Below are 12,853 nucleotides of genomic sequence, written 5' to 3'. Positions count from 1 at the left end.
AGAAATATGTAAGGATTAATTACCATCCTCCTGGAGTCTGGTCCTGACTCAGCCACAAATTCTCTTTGTGACTTGGTCAAATTGCTTCACTCCCTGGGCTTCATTTTCCCCATTTGTATAAAGACAGATAAATAGAAGATATACAGATAGATATAGATACAGACATAAAGATATAGATAGATATAAATATAAAGAAGTGTACACTTCTAAGGTCCCTCCCAGATCTAAGAATTCTAAACCAAATTAAATGAGGACCTCTCTTCCCTGATGAAAGCAGAGGTGGGACCTCTCCATGTAATTTCCTTCTGGAACAGCTTTCCTCTTCTTGGTTCAATAAAGGACAAGCCTGCTGTCCTCTCAACCAGGATGCAATGCCCTTCAGGCTTTCTTCCTGGACCTTTTGGAGAAATATAAAATTGGCTTAGTTTAGTCTGTGCTCATGTTATGTTTATTGTTGTGCATGTACCCTCGGGCAACAAGCACATTTTCTGGTCTGGTTTCCTATGGAAAGAAAACTTTTGAAAATCCCTCTGCCTGTGCCTGTTCCTACAAGTCTGTGCCTCCTTATTTTCATTCTTCCTATCCATCCCGACACAGCTCCTCCAGATGCATTAAAGAGATGACTTTTTCTTGATAGCTTTACAGAGCAAACTTTTGGGGGGTATTTAAAGTTCATTCCCCTTCTTGTTGCCATGCCTAGGAAAACAAAACAGGCTTCTCCTGCTTCCCTCCTCTCAGCAGAGAGGTGGTGGACTATAGGTAAAAGATGAGACATAGAATAGCTAGCATCTATATAGTACTTTAAGGTTTGCGAAACACTTTACAAATATTATCTCAGAACCCCAGATGAGGAAACTGAGGCAGGCAGAGATTAAGTGATTTGCTTAGGATCACACAGCAAGGAAATGTCTAAGGCAAGATTCAAACCCAGGGTTTCCTCACTCTAGGTCATATGATCTGCACTATCTACCTGCTTTGTGTGCTATCAGACATGGCCAATTTGTTGATTTGTCTTACTTAACTATATTTATTACCTGGAAGGTTTCTTTGAGGAGTAAAAGTGACAGAAGAATACTCATTGGGAAGCAACAAGATATTTTAAGAGCATCAGTTAAACATTGTTTAAAAAGAAATAAAGACTTCACTAGTTTGACGGCTCACTTCCTAGAACGAAAAAGTATGAAATCAAAGAGCTCCACTTACAAACTCTTCCTTCCAGCCCTTTTGTTATTATTTTAATAGTAACTTACTCCTTCCCTGTCCTCCAAGCCAAGTTTCCATCTAGTTTCTTTCACATTAATGCAGCTTTTTTTTGGTTTTTGGTTACCTGGACCATTATATTCCTTAACAATAACAATGATATTTAATAACTCACATTTACACAGAACTTTGAGATGGCAGAGCTATTTACATGACAACCCTGCTCATAACAACACTACTTGGTAGATGCTGTTATTTTCAGTCCCATTTTACAGAAACAGGCTCAAGTGAAGTGACCCTCCCAAAATCATATAGTCAGTAGATGTCTGCAGCAGTGTTTGGATCCTAGATATTCCTGATTTCAAGTCCTATATTCCAACCAGGTAGGTGGCACAGTAGATAAAGTGCCAGGCCTGGAGTCAAGAAGACCTGAGTTCAAATCCAACCTCAGACACTTACTAGCTGGGTGACCCTGGACAAATTGCTTAACCCTGTTTATCTCAGTCTTCTCATCTGTAAAATGAGAAGGAAATGGCAAACTACCCTAGTATTTTTGCCAAGAAAACACCAAATGGTCATGAAGAGTTGGGCATGACTAAAACAACTGAACAAAGACAAAAATCTTACCCTCTGTGCCATGATAACTGTCTCTTTGATGTTTCACATGCCAAATATGGTGCTATACTTTGTGAGGGGCCAGGTATGTCAACACCTTTGTATATAAAGACCATTCCTCACTGAGGTATTTTATGAGGGAAGATGAGGAGTCCAGTGGATCATGGGATAGTAGAAAGGACCTCAGAGATCATTTATTCCTCATCAAGACCCAGAGAGATTGTTACTTACTGAATCTCACACAAGTATTAAGTGGAGTGCAGGTTTTCAGACTCCAAATCAAGAGTTATTTTCACCACACCGCCCTACTTTCCCTAAGCACTAACCAATGAAAAGAACAAGATTCTATTTTTGTAGCTGTCATCGTCTCATCATGTGACTATGTACCACTTAATCGGTAAGGAATATTGTCCCTGCTAATGAAGAAAACAATAATTTTTAACTGGGACTCATTGGGCTGACAGGAGAATAAATAAAGCTACACATTTGAAATTGGTACAATGGTAACAACCACTTCATTCTTATGTGGTTTTTTAAAAATGTGCTTATTGATGCCTTTTGTTTTCATATCATAGTTATTTCTAGATATGCCTGTCTCCTCCCTCCCCAACTCCAAGGTTACCCTTCTTTCGTAGGAAAGAAAAAATAAATACAAGCAAAACCAACTTCTCCATCAATTGGGTCTGAGAATATATGCAACACTGTGTACCCGTAGTTCCCATCTCTGCAAAAAAAAAAGGGGGGGTGGAAAGGAAAGCACATTTCTTCATTTCTTCTGTTCCACTGCGTTCTTCTACTTTCATTGTTCTTTCCCTTTTATGTTGTAGCTGTTGTGTATATAATTCTTCTGGTTCTGTTTTCTTCGATCAATATCAGTGTATATGATGTTCTCTGAATTCCTCCTCTTTGTTCTTTATTATGGCACATTCCCATTACATTCATATACCACGAATTATTTTAGCCATTTTGTACTCAATGGGTATCCATTTTGTTTCTAGTTATTTGATTTTATGAATATTTGGGTACACATGGTACCTTTCTTTCTGCCTTTGATTTCCTTGTGGCATATGCCCAGCAGTGGTATCCCTGGGTCAAAATGTATAAACAGTTAAGTCATTTATTTTGGTCTGTTTTCCAGAATGGCTGGACCAATTCATAGCTCCACAAACAGGTGAGTAATGTGCTTGTCTTCCTGTAGCTGGTCCCATGATTTTTTTGAGAATTATTTATTCATATATTTTGGCCAGTTATCTAATGTGGAATGGCTCAAAAAATCATTTTGAAGACAGCTTTCAATGAATACATCAGTCCACAGTCTGATATGCCAGAAATTGTGTTAGGAATCGAGAAGACAAAGACAAAAATGAAAGGGTCTCTGCCCTCAAGTAGCTTACATTCTATCAGGAAAAAATGAGTATTTTAAGTATGCAAAGAAACACTCACCTGGTAATTTCTAGGGGAATTAGGAACTGGGGAATCAGGAAAAGCCTCATGTAGAAGATATTGCTTGAGGAGCCTAGGGATTTTAAGAAGTGGAGGTGACAAAGGAGTTGATTCAGTATTTGGGAGACAGCTTGGGCAAAGACAAAGATGAGAGATGAAATGTTATATGAGGACTTTGGGGTTCTCTGGCCACTGAGTTACATAGTATGCCTCTCCCCTTTTCCTAATATTTCCACTTGAAAACAAGGTAGTTTGACATTTGAGTCCTAAGGCACTGATGCTCTCAGAAGTTTTCATTCACATCTGAGAGCTTTAGGGCCATTTATAGAGAGAAGTGATTTGTCCCCAAGTTACATAGCAATCAGTGGTAAATCTAACTGGAAGCAAGAGGGACTAATCCTCTCTTCCTCAGTCCTGGTCTACTCCTGAAGAGAGCTGCATTGAGTAAGCAGCTGTATGAAAAGTCTTCATGAATAAGTAAAGGACTTTCTTTTTTGTGCCTGGGTGTTTCAGGGTGCTCTGGAGAAAGCCAAGTCTTTAGGAGAGTCCCAGGCAGAGCTCCAGGCATCCTGATGGAGAGTCACACTTTAAGAGGTTGAGTTAAAGAAGGTGAAGGAAATATTATCTGGAGAAAAAGGAACCCTGAGAAGAGAGGAGTAAAGCTGTTGAAAGCACTGCTTGTCCTAGGCGAGAATGACTCACCCACCATCCTCAGAGGCGGTGTGGTCTCAGCCCAGCCTTGGAGCTATGGTGGTGAGTCATCTCTTCATCCTCAGTCTAGAAGGAAACCTTGGGGTCAGTCTTCAGCTAGGTGCTGTGGGGGTTTGAGGAGCATTGGAGTTATGATCCATGTCCTCTAAGGGCTAAAAATCTATCTGGGGAGAGAAATGTAAAACCACTTGGATTAATGGAGGATTGTACAATTAACTACAGAATTTTGCTTCAGAATCAAAGGACTTCTAAGGAAAGGGAAATCACTGAGGCCAGGAGAAGTCAGGGAATGAAAGGCAGTGTAGTGTAATGGATAGGGTATTGAATTTGGTATCAGGAAGATGTGACTTCAAGTCATCCAGTGGCAAATACTTGGGTCCTTAGTGCACAAATATTTTCTCAAAATATTTGTAGCAATACAGGGTTATGGACAGAGTTCTGGCCTCAAAGTCAAAAAGATATGGGTTCAGGTCTTGCCTGTGATACTTAGCAGCTCTATGACCTTGTGTAAGTCACTCAACCTCTGAGTGGCCCCAGGCAAGTTTCTAAGACTATAAAAGAAGATGTGATCTTCTTTGGTCATGGGAGTTTTCTCATCTGGTAGCTTCATATACTAATGAAATCACAGGTACCATCCCTATCCCTGCTTTCTCAAAAACCACCCTGAGTCTAACCAAACATACATTTAAGATTCACGAAACTATGTGAAATAGTGGGATTATGTGGAATTGATTATGGAATAGAAAGCCATGATTCTGTGCTATGAGCCCTCCATAAGGAAAAGATGCAGTCACTGGGTATAATTATTCTCTGCCTTATCCCTTCCATCTACCCAACTTCATGCACAGAACTATTGCAGGAGCATTCTTACCAATGGTATAAATACCCTGGGGCCAGCAATGCTCCTACCTTTTTTTAGGTTGTAGCCCTGAAGCTATATGCCAACTAAACAAGCTTCAAAATCCCCACACATGAGCTCCAGGGGCATTTGGGAGTCAAACACATAGCTGGCTAATGTAGCCTGCACGTAACAACCCTCCTATGCCAGGACCATATTAAAATGTAATCATGAAATATTTAACAAAATAAATTAAGATACAGTAGAACATAGATAATGTTATTATGTGGTTTTCTAAGTCAATAGGTACAGGTAGAGAAGCTCATATATAGTTTAGCAGCCCCATTTCCTTTCTATTTGAGGTTTACATCACTGGTCTAGGACAGATTATTTCCTACTGCCTAGAGGGTGGCAACAGCTCATTGTATTTCAGTACCTCTTTACTTATTTAGCTTAAATTGTAAACATATAAAAACACAAATAAAACCCCATTTATGAAGTACATCTTGTAGTGGCACAGTTTGCGAGAAACAGGGAAGACTCAAAGTTCAGAAAAGATGTGATGCCTGCCTTCAAAGAGCTTACAATCTAGTTGGGGGGAGAGGGAGTAGGACTAAAACACCAACAGCCAGACTACAAAATATTAAAAAAAACAGAGTGCTTTGGGAGGCCTGAAAGGGGCAGGGGTGGGGAAGTAGGATTACATACAGATCAACAAGACAGAGAAAGGCTTCCTTGTTGAGGTACCATTTGAGTTGATTTTAAAGGGTGTATAGGCATTGAAGAGGGGAAGAAGAACATTCTAGTCCTACATAACAATGTGAACAAAGGTACAGAGGTAGGAAAGAATAGGGAATGTTTGTAGAACCAAGAATAGTACAGAGTGGAGGGGAATGATAAGAGCTGAGTCTAGAATGGTATAACAAGATGGCAGATGGCCTTGAATGCTAGGGGGAAGAGTTGGAGGCAGCACAAAACACTCCTTCCTGGTATCATTCACACAGTAAGACTATTCTCCAGTTACAAACAATATAGTAATTTCTGATTTGAGGACATAAAGACAAAGGTAAAGACTATTGTGCTAAGCATATGCTAAGAATCAATACCAATCACAGACCTAGGACAACAGCCCTAAGGGCTTACAACAGTATATTTCTAATTTTCCAGTTTGGAGGAGACTACAAATCACCTCTTAAGATGCTGAGGGGAAAACAAATCAAACACGACAGACAATTAAAAATGGGTCCAATTGATCTCAGATTTAGAATGTATAATGGAAATGTAATGGTCCATATCTTTCGTGTGAGGTACTGATATGTGAAAAAACAGAAGTTAATCTTCTATACAGAAACTTGACTTACTTCCAAGATTTGCTTTTAAACTGAGTTCCTAAGGAATGATATAGTTAACACTTGTTAAATTAATATGGTTGATTCCAAATGGATATGCAACCTAAATATAAAAGCTTACATTATTTTTTTAAAAATGAAGAATGAAAAGAGGCAGTGTTTTACAACTATGGCTTGGGAAAGAATTCTTAACCAAACAAGGAATAGAAATGATCATGAAAAAGAAAACAGAAAAATTTAACTGCATATAATTTTTTAAAAAGCTTTCAGATAAACAAAATCAGTGTAGCTTGGATAAGAAGAGAAACTATCAATTGAGGAGAGAGTTCTTTTCATCAAATATCTCTAATAAAAATCCAATATCCCAGATATGTAGGGAATTAACAGAAACATATCGTACCAGAACATTCCTCAACAGATAAGTGATCAAAAACTATGAACAAACATTTCTCAAAAGAAGAATTTCAAAATACTTACAGTCGTGTGAAAAACTCCTTCAAATCACTGTGGTAGTAATATGCTCTCACTCATTCTCCCAGATCAAGCAGACTGTACCTCCCTCTTAGGGTTCTAGGGTATCCTGAGGAGCTGGAGTATCTCTTCTTTACTGCCATTAGCTTGATCCCCCATCAGCTGTATCGTTAGATGCCAGTAACTAGCACCCTGGTTTGATTTAACCACTTGGTATAAATGAACTTTTACCAAAAAAACCCAAAACATTTACTTTGAAGATATGCAATAATAACAGTACAGATATTTTTTCAAGGTACCTCAGGGCATACTCTCTGATCCACCAAAGTCTTTAGGGATAGTGGATTGAAACTTAGCTCAGTAGTCGCACCAAGTTTATGTCCAAATGCAGCATGACTACCAGATGAGTCTTCATTTCAGCTTCCAATAGGTTGGATCCTGAAGGTCACTCCTTGTTCCTTGGGGCATTGGTGCTGAGCTGGATGCAAAACATGGACACTCAGATGTGATAATGCTGGGATGTCAGAGGTTTACCCTTCCAGCTTTTTTCAGAACTTCTAAGACTGGAATCTCCAATCCCTTCACCTAGAATGGAAGAGACAGATACAAAGACTGAGACCCATTTCACAGGGCCAAATTTCAGTCCCAGTGGAGAGGATCCAAGATCTTTTCCCCTTATAGCATAGTCTTGTCACTAGATGCATCAGAGAAGGAGTTAGAGAGATCTGCCAGTACTGAGCAGACAAATAGAATGGCTCAAGGCTCTTTGGGGGAAAAAAAAAAGACCTCCTAACCATATGGCTGTCAGACAAGCACCAGTTACAAAGTGTCAACGAATGCTCAAGTCTCTCCAAGAAACTTACATTACACAATATCATAATTTTCAGCCTCTTCACATGGGGGATACTGTCAGTGGCACTCAGTAAATGTGCCAATCCCCATTTAATAATAAGAGAAATGCAAATTAAAGCAATTCTGAGGTACTCCTTTCCAAGTTGGCAATCAGCAAAGATGACCAAAAAAAATACATACATAGTGTCAGGGTAAGAGGGACTGAAGGAAGGTAGACATAAGAAGATGCCATGGATAGAGCTGTTACTTGGTCCATTCATTCTGAAAAACTATTAGAATTATTCAAGAAAAGTCATTTGTGAGAGAGAGAGAGAGAGAGACAGAGACAGAGACAGAGAGAGAGACAGAGAGACAGAGAGACAGAGACAGAGAGACAGAGACAGAGACAGAGAGACAGAGACAGAGAAGGCTAGCGTGTGCCATGCCACTGATGTTATCACTATCAGGAGAAAGGGCAGTTGATCTCTGGGAGCAGGAAGCCAGTAGCTGCTGCCAATAGCCCTAACAAGGACATGTGGCTGCTGGTAGGCAGCATATAAAGTAAAAGAAACTCAGGCATCAGAACTACCAGTCTTCTAAATTAGTCCTCATACTATGGCTGTAGAACTGATTGTGTTGGAAGGAGGGAGCAAAACCAGCCAAGGAAAACAGTGCAGTTCTGGGGAGTCTGGTGACCTGGGAAGATTTCCCTATCTTCCCAGCATTGTGTTTGTATCAGTGGGAAGAGTTTGCCGTATTTGGCCGTACTCAAAGTTGCTTAAGCTGTGTGCTCTACTGTCAGCTTTGCTATAAACCTCCTCGTACGTACAGTGAAGAGCGAGGCGAGGATGATGTTGTCTCACCATGCCAGCCAGCAGCTGTGCCTTTCTCTATTTTTCAGGTATGTCTGTGTCAGAGGTCATTGGACCCTTTCAGTCAGTGGTCACTGGACCCTGACCCTATCCCCAAGAATAGTTGTATTACCCACAATGAAAATAGTAAGTCAAGGACAGCACTAATATTACAACCCATATAGCTTCCTCCTTCAACTACAACAGGAAGGAATAACTTATAATATTCCGTAGCTTATGAAGTCCAATATTTCTTCCAGGTCTATGGGTTTTGTGATACCTTGCCAAATATCTTGGGCAGCTAGGTGGCATAGAGTGGATAGAGTGCTGAGCTTAGAGTCAGGAAGACTCATCTTCCTGAGTTCAAATCCAGCCTCAGACATTTAGTATCTGTGTGACGTGGGCAAGTCACTTCACCCTATTTGCCTCAGTTTCCTCATTTGTAAAATGAGCTGGAGAAGGAAATGGCAAACCACTCAAATATCTTTGCCAAAGAAACCCCAAATGAGGTCACAAAGAGTTGGATACAATGAAAACTGACTCAACAACAACCAGCAGCTATCTTGAGAAGACGAGTCAGTCCTGTAAACACTGAGAGAATCTCAGAATTATAGGGCTCAGTGACTGCTGGTTAATCCACCTTATAACTTTCTGGCAGGGCCATATTTAAACACTCTTAGGCTGATGTTAATTGATTTTAGATTTCAGGACCTTCCCAGTCACTCCCTTAACTACCACTGCTAGGAAATTCTAACTTAAATCCCTTGTTGCAGCATAAGCCTGTTTACAAGTAGATTAAATGAATATGGAGAACATCTGGTCAACATTATCTCTATGATAACCTTTTCCATCCTATAAAACCTCATTAATTTGGACCCCACTAATTCAGATAATTCTGTCTCAGACAGGGCTGAAGTTTTTCCTTTGTACTATCTGTGGAAAAAGATGGGTTTGCTGGGCAAATTAATGTTGTAAAGGAGATTTGGAGCGGTGGAGTTGGGGGTGGGGGTGGGAGATGTTTAGCCTACTCTTTTAAACAGTTTAGCAGCTTCCATTTGCATGCAAACAATAAATAAATTCACATCAAAGGATCCTTGCCCGCTCATTAAAACCGAGGACTCTTACCCTACAACACCATTAGCTATTATTTAGTGAAATTTTGATACTTAAAAATATTTTACATATTCCCTGGATGAGGTTGTTTGTTTTTTTTAAATTACTATACCAGGCTGACCTCCTCTTTGAGTGCTCCAAAGGGCTGGTGATTACTATAACAGAAAAAAAGCTAATGAACTATGTTCAGGTTGAACATACCAATAGGAATTATAGTCTGATCCTTGGTCAACTCACATTCCTTTAGCCTTAGTTTCTGCATCTATAAAATGGACAATTTGGGATTCAATTCAGCTCCTATTTATGAACCACCCAAATTATCTAGCTCTTATTCTACTATTCTATGATTCTTCAATCTTCTTAGTATCTGTGTCCTTTCTAAATCATCAGCTTTTCCACACACAATCTAGGAGCCCTGAGCTCAACATCGTATTTGGTGACAGTCAGCAAGGTATAGGAGAAAGAGAGCTGGACTTTTTGAATCCTAGCTTCACCATTTACTCCCTCAGCTTTTGGTTTCCTAATCTCCAAAATGAGAATAATGTTACTTGTGCTATACAACTCACAGGGTTGTTGTGAGGAAAGCATTCTGTTGACTTTAAGTGCTAAGGAAGGTGAACTGTTACTATTTCTCCATTCAAAAACCAAATTCATGGTACATACAATGAAAGACTTTATTGACATTTGAGCATGGGCATGTCAGGATTGCTTTTAGAGGACTGTCTTCTCCTCAGGAAAATGGCCCACACACCACCAATCCCCAGTCAGTGGGAGCACAAGATCTGCCTTTAATTAGAAGGTCAGAGCCCAGACACAGGATCACAGATTGAGAGGTGGAAGGGACCTTAGTGGTCACATAGTCCAGCGGTGGGAAACCTGCAGCCTTAAGGCCATATGTGGCCCTCTAGGTCCTCAAGTGTGGCCCTTTGACCAAATCCAGACTTCACAGAACAGATCCTCTTAAAAAAAGGATTTGTTCTACAAAACTTGGACTCAATCAAAAGGCCTCACTCAAGAACCTAGAGGGCCACATGTGGCCTCGAGGCTGAAGGTTCCCCACCCCTGACCTTATCCCTCAAGGTCCAGAGATGTTAACAATTTTTCTCAGGGTCACACAGGTGGTGAGTGCAGACCTGGAATTTGAACTCAGGTCTTCTGACTCCAATTCCAGCACTCTTTGCCCCAAGCCTGGAAATCACAAATGAGTTCAAAACAAGATCATAGCAAGAAAATCTGAGGAAGATAAAAAAAAATGAGTTAAGGGTGATTGAAAAGACTAGGTTGGGGCAGCCAGGTAGGTCACAGTGGGTGGAGTACCAACCCAGGAGTCAGGAGGACCTGAATTCAAATTCAACCTCAGACACTAGCTATGTGACTCTGGGCAAGTCATTTAACAACAATTGCCTCAAAAATAACGAAGAAAGAATAAGTTATCCCTTTCTACCCTGGGGTTCCTTACTTAGAATGTAGGTTCACAGAAAGCCTGCCTGGCTAGAAAGTCACAAGGAAAGCTACATTGTCATCCTGACCCTCAGAGCTTAATGTGAAATGCTTAATGTGAAAGCATTAGATAAACATTTGGAAAAGCTTTCCATTTTTAATTCTAGTCAACTTAAAGGCTTAAAAGTTACTTGGCAAGATTCTGAAAGAAGAAAAGAAAATGACCATTCAGCACATGGCTAGCCCTATGAAAAATCGTAAATAGGTGCAGTTTATCAAATAAGTCCTTTTTCTACTTTCTCATCTCTTTTCTCTTTCACACATTGAGTGTCTGAAGCCAGATTTGAACTCATGAAGATGAGTTTTTCTGACTGCAGGCTTGGCACTCTATCCACTACAACTCCTTAGCTTCCCCCCATCCATCAAAGCCCTCTATTAGGAAAGGATCTGATAAGCTCAATCTTGTCAACATGTTTCAAATGTGGACATTTCCCACGATAATTGTATATCCACAGATGTTCTAGGTCAGGCCCCACTTAAGCTGGAACTGTTCTCTCAGGTTCAGTACTGGAACAAGATGAAGTCCTTGGAGAACATCTAACAGTGAGCAAAAGGGGGTTTATTTATCCACAGCAGGAGAAGGATATACAGAAGAGGGGAAAGATATTCAGCACTGATTCAACTGAGAGGAGCTTCACAGGTGTCAGTGGTGGTCCTGCTGCGGGTCTGCGGGTCTGCTGGTCTGAAACCTGGGTGAGGAGCCAGGTGGTGCTTCTGGCCCTGGTTTTTGTACTAAGGGCAGCAGGAACCTATTATGTCAAGGGCCAGAGCCTTTCATTCCCTGAACCAATTAAGACTCCAAGATAATTTTGATACATTTTAATGACAAAATAAGCATAGCCCAAGTGAAGCAGAGTCTTAGGATATTGCCTCTATTACAGCAGGGGACAAAATGTTAAGCCAAAACAAACAAATATCTCATGGCAAAATTTCAGTTTATCTTTAAACTAAGGAAGTGTTAGGAATGGGGCAGAAGGATTTCCCAACTCACCCAAACCCATGTGTGTAGATATAATACAGAGTCTTTCAAATGTCATTTATATAGATCTAAAATGGGAATAATGTGTGGCAGCTAGGTGATGCTGTGGATGGAGTCAGGAGGACCTCAGTTCAAATCTAGCCTCAGACACATGATACTCACCAGCTGTGTGACTCTGGACAAATCACTTAACCCCCAATTGCCTCAGGAGGAACAAAAAAGTTAAGTGACTTTCCCGAGGCCTCTCATGGACCAAATTTTGGGCTCAGGCCCTCTGGCTCAAAATAAATTACTCTGTTCATTTTACAATGAACAGCTCTCTAACTTTGAATTGTTTATAATGAATTTAACATCTTCACATAGCCATACAAAGAAAGCAATAAAAACACAGAGTTTGTGACTCTACTGACAGCTTGTGACATGAACCATAGCAAAATACTTCATCTCCCTGGTCCTCAGTTTCCCCATCTGTAAAAGGAGAGAGTAGTACTAGATGATTTCTAAGGTCCCTCCCAGCCCTGGAGTCCTATAATCCCCAAAATATATTTAAAATTCTGTGCTTCTGAAATGTTAGTAGCGCCACCTCCATTCTCAGGGCTGTGAGAGACCAAGTCAGTCAGGCAATAAGCATTGGTTAATCACTTACTATGTGCCAGGCCCTGGCTTGGAGAAAAGTGAGCTTAGGAGTCAGGAAGACCTAGGCTTGAGTCCTATCTGTGAGATAAACTGGGTATGTCACCCTGGGCAAGAAACTAAGCTCTCAGTGTCCCTTGACAAACTCCAAGGAGATAGACTGCAGGACAATCGCCGATCTGTATTGATGGAGGGAATTTCCTTAGGGAGCTACCAATGAAATCACGTCTGGGCTCTACACACACATGTACAAACAGAGACATACATATAATGTATATACCCACACACTAATTAACCAAAGTAATTTTGGGAAGACCAT

This window comes from Phascolarctos cinereus, unplaced genomic scaffold (assembly GCF_003287225.1).
Source record: "Phascolarctos cinereus isolate Bilbo 61053 unplaced genomic scaffold, phaCin_HiC Scaffold_4;HRSCAF=312, whole genome shotgun sequence".
NCBI classification, from domain to species: Eukaryota; Metazoa; Chordata; class Mammalia; order Diprotodontia; family Phascolarctidae; genus Phascolarctos; species Phascolarctos cinereus.
Note: the sequence above shows the minus strand (reverse complement) of the source record.